Genomic DNA, 4,697 nt, shown 5'->3' on the forward strand with positions numbered 1-4,697 from the left:
AGGGAGGAAGAAGGTACTCAAAGATGAAGAGGAACCTGTTGTAGAGTAGGATGTTGTTTTTTGCTAGGAGTCACAAAATATTTATTTAGGAGCTGTGCCCATCCAAAAACCTATCTTAACCGGTCTATTGCCTAATAATAATAGTGTTAGGTGATCATGATTTCCGCAAAGGGCGTCTCTTTATCTTTGTCAGGTGTGTTGGATATACCGCCGAAAAACAAAAATACTAACAAGGTTTTCAGAAGATTGTCCTATAATCTGTGCTAAAGGCAAAATTGATTTTTTTCATCATTCTAGAAAGGCCTGGCACATTTAAATGTAACTTAAACTAAAGACACGGTTTCTGATTTAACTACAAAAAATGACCACTTGTTTGGATAATCTCTTCTAATTAACATGCAAAGAAATATTATGAGGAATTTAGTAAACCCGTGAGATCCCGAAGTTTATGATCCAACCGCCACCGGAAGCCATGAAGGCATACGTATCGTGCTGCAAGTTGAGTTTCGTGGAATGCGTACCACGAAATAAGTTCTCATAATACGAGACAAATTCGAAAAGGAAGGCCCGTTTTCTTATATTTAAATATCGAAAGGTCAGAACAAAGTTATATGTATGCAGTGCCATCTATTGATTCTATCCGAAGCCACTGAAGTCATTGTTTTGATTCAGTTGCGATTGCCTATCGGTGAATGCAGATAGCAATGTCTGCGAAAAAGGTTGCTCCCACCAGTTGCAAAGCGCGTGTTTTGACTCCATTTTTGTGTCCAATTGATTGTCAGCTGCCCTACTTCATCGGAAGTTGTGCATACTTAATGGACCTACAGTAAAAGACCGAAAATGTTTACCAAACAACACAGACAGCAAAGAATGTTGAGTGGATGAGCCTTTTGGAGCCACCATCGATCTTTTTGATCACCCACCCTACAGTGTCGACCTTTCACGTAACGACTGTCCTGTTCTTGCTCTTGAAACTTCGACGACGGTTTTAAGACGTCGAGGAACTTCTGTTGTCAACTGCCTCAATTCCCAGGCGGAGAACTTCCATGCTGAAGGATTTAAGGAGCTGTTGCAACGTTACGAAAAGTAATTTAGAAGTGAACGGCGACTATGTAGAAAGTGAAGTAGGCTAGTATCAAACTAAAACCGCCGGCGAAAACGTTTTTTACCCAATGTATTTTTTTAAATGACCAAACGGCCCCTTCTTCTCGAATATGCCTAGAATATGGCTTACAATAACAGTAAATAACCCCATTTAAGGCATTGCTCTTTGTGATAGCAATAGCAGTATCTCTATAAAATACATTTCTCTTATCAGCATAGTAGATTAAACCGAACGACCGTGTATTGAGATTGAATCTGTAATAGGCCTCAAGCGTTAAGTTTCTGATGCATATTAATTAAGTTAATGAATTGTAATATAACTGTATTGTACGGGGCAACTTTAGCACCAGAAAAAGTAGCTCAAAGAAAAATAATATTATGTTAGTTATACATTGACTTTTGCCGTTCTTACTTATTCATTCCCGTTTTGATTGCACATTAATTAAACCTTATGGTTGATTTAGTATTCGGATCATGAATGGTGTATGTGCGGGCAAAATTACCATTGCTATTTAATGATTGTTTATTAAAAATGTAAAAAAAATCTGCAGCAAAAATTTATTATTTTTTAAATGTAAATATACAATGTAATGTAACACTTAGTTGCATAAGCATGCTATTTTAGTGCATTCCGTTTCCATTTAATTTGGCATTACGTGCTTTCCAAAGTTGGCACCTATACCATAGGTAGGCAGTAGGGGTTTATTATTGATTAGTAGGGATATATAACGGGCACTGTGAATTGATTAGGACCGTAACAGATTATGAAATAAAAGGATGGACACCTCGAGGAGTTTGAGGGCATTGTTAGAAGACACATACTTATATCATGGTAAGAGGGTTAGGTAATAATGCAAATTATTCCTCTTGAAGCAAAGTATTCCTCAAATCGAAACCTTTCTTTACTAGTTAGTTTTCAAACTTGTAATAAAGAAGAAAAGTCACGACTATACAACTGAACTAAAAAATAAACGCCCAACGTGGGGCTCGAACCCACGACCCCGAGATTAAGAGTCTCGTGCTCTACCGACTGAGCTAGCCGGGCTGGAGTAGGGTAGAAGTTATTTGAGAAAGAAGTTCAGAAAGACAATCCCTTCTCCCGGAGATGGGCTATTTATAGGCATGGAGAATTGGAAGAGCAGATCGAGGAATAATATGACCCTGAAATCCGGTGCGGGAGGCGGATGCTGCAGAGAAACAGCATAAATGAAGCGCGAAACGAGGAAGCATTTAAAGTAATAGGAAAAGCAAAGCCAATTTCAAAGCATTATGAGGTAAAGGACAGCCGGATATACTAGGATGCCTAATAGATTGTTTAGGAGCATTGGAAATGCTCCACAAGGAAGGCCGATGGACTAATTCGAGGAAAAAGTGAATTTGGATGTGATACAGTAGAGTTTTCCGGTCTGTCTGACAACTATAAAACAGGGTAGTGAAAAATAGAATGATGTTGTCAACCAACTTGCGCATTGAAACCTTGCAAAATGAGGGGAGTGGAAAGATAATGGAGAAGCGAGAAGAGGCGGCTGAAACAAAGAATAAAAACTATGGAGAGGAGATTAATTTTTCATTAACACGTCATGAAAACCCCTGGAATGATCTCCCAACGTTGAAAATAAATTTTCTTCCAACCTCTCCATAATCCAAAACAAAATTCGTAAATTAATCCATATTGGATAACCATTCCTTCAGGTTTTTGTATTGAAATTTTTCAGTGCATAACACACCCTCTTTTGTGGGTACGTTTTTGTTTGATGGTTTTTATTTTTGGAAATTCGCGATAATAGATTATGATTAATATGTTTGCCCTAAGGCGATAAGGTCAGTAATATTATATCGGGCGAAATAATCGCTTTATTGTTCTCGTGGAATTTCCGCTCGCTCGCCTACTCTCATTTCATTCTTTGTTTAGCTCGCCGTTGAATTTCTTCGGCCAGGGTCTATCGAGTTTCACGCATCACTTCCACTGGTTCCGTCATCGATTTATTTTCAATACACGTCTTTTAGCTCCGCCGCAAGACCACGCCACTTCACCTTCCAGAGCTCCTAAAATTTCGAAGTGTTTTTCATTTCCAGTGACTTTCATGAAAATTTAAGTGTGGGCTTCGTATTCAATGTGACCACTCATCCAGAAAAACCCTGATGACCTATGAACTAAAATTAGCTCGGCGGTAAAACTTCACACTCTCGGAGGTAATTTTTTGATCAAGAAATTTCGTGTGGCTATATTCGATAAATTAGTTGCACATGCTTTGACTCGATCGGGAAACAATTGAAAAATGATATCGATTGCTTAACCGAAGGTCGGTGATTAATCAAATCGCGTAATTCGTCATCTAAGCCTGAAGAAATATATGTATACATATATGTATATATATATATATATATATATATATATATATATATATATATATATATATATTTATATATATGTATCCATATATGCTCAATCATATACCTATATTTTACTTAAGTAAAATTATACATACATATGATGCATATACACATAGGCATAAACATACATATGGGACATTTTATTGGTTTTTACAATTTTTTAATATCTTTTATGAACATTTTCTTATTTTATTGAATGGTACTTTTCCCTACTTTTCCTTTATTTACTTTTATTTTCTGTATATTTTATGCCTAGTTTTATCCTCTTTAACAAACTCCCCGAGTCTTTCTTTAGGTTATCCACCTCGTTCGTATATCCTGTTCATCTTTATGGATTACCAGTGGCAGATGCCGTCACACCATCCATGTTGTTGTTTGAATTTTGAATTCGGGAGTAACCCGACCGTATATAACATTATTTTTTATTCAGATTTGGTCAGAAAATCTTCACTCGAAATATATGTATTTTTGCGTACAAGTATTCACACTTCCCTAGATTTTTCCCATTCAAACACCCTATGATTTGTTTGGCAATTTTTTCACGTACTCTGCCGATACGAGATCTCAGTTTAGCCTTAACTATATCTATAACTACTAACATGGAGGTAAGAAAGATATAATACATGAAGATGAGAAACATTTCATGATAAGAGTTAGAAAAATGCTATTAATTTTCCGCTGGATGAAATTTACTTTTTGAAAAGCTTAACAAGAGTTTTAGGAAAAATAAGTATTACTCCAGAAACATGTGGCTCTGAACCCTAAAAAATTAATGCATCGGCCGGGAATCGAACCCGGGCCGCCCGCGTGGCAGGCGAGCATTCTACCACTGAACCACCGATGCATTTAAACTGTGATAAAAATTTTATTTAAATATTAGAAATGCCTACACAATCAACCCTAAGCCTTGAGAAATCGTTGTCTTCAATAATAATAATAAACCACTCATTAGCCTGAAAGTTAAGGCCGATCGCTTGACCGGCGAGCTTTTACCTAATATATTCAACAGATCCAGGCGAGATGTAGTGGCAGTTCATCAAAATGAGGAAAACAAAATTTGCACTTTTCCTCAGGTTTTTTGTTAAGTACAACGCGTTTCAGTTCATCGAAGCATTGTCAGGTACAAGACAAGATTCATTCAACATGTGATACATCATATTTATACATGTTTGAGGTAGAGGGGGGTGGTTGAAATAATC

The 4,697-nt window shown here is 36.9% G+C and overlaps 2 non-coding genes across 2 annotated transcripts; both read right to left on the minus strand.

Moving 5' to 3' along the window:
• Positions 1 to 2,076: 2,076 nt before the first annotated feature.
• On the minus strand, positions 2,077 to 2,149 carry TRNAK-CUU (transfer RNA lysine (anticodon CUU)). The gene has a single exon. It is a non-coding gene; the product is annotated as a tRNA-Lys (tRNA).
• A 2,122-nt stretch (positions 2,150 to 4,271) lies between these two features.
• On the minus strand, positions 4,272 to 4,342 carry TRNAG-GCC (transfer RNA glycine (anticodon GCC)). Its single transcript has one exon. It is a non-coding gene; the product is annotated as a tRNA-Gly (tRNA).
• Positions 4,343 to 4,697: the final 355 nt, after the last annotated feature.

This window comes from Hetaerina americana, unplaced genomic scaffold, assembly GCF_022747635.1.
Source record: "Hetaerina americana unplaced genomic scaffold, ioHetAmer1.1.p SCAF_115, whole genome shotgun sequence".
NCBI classification, from domain to species: Eukaryota; Metazoa; Arthropoda; class Insecta; order Odonata; family Calopterygidae; genus Hetaerina; species Hetaerina americana.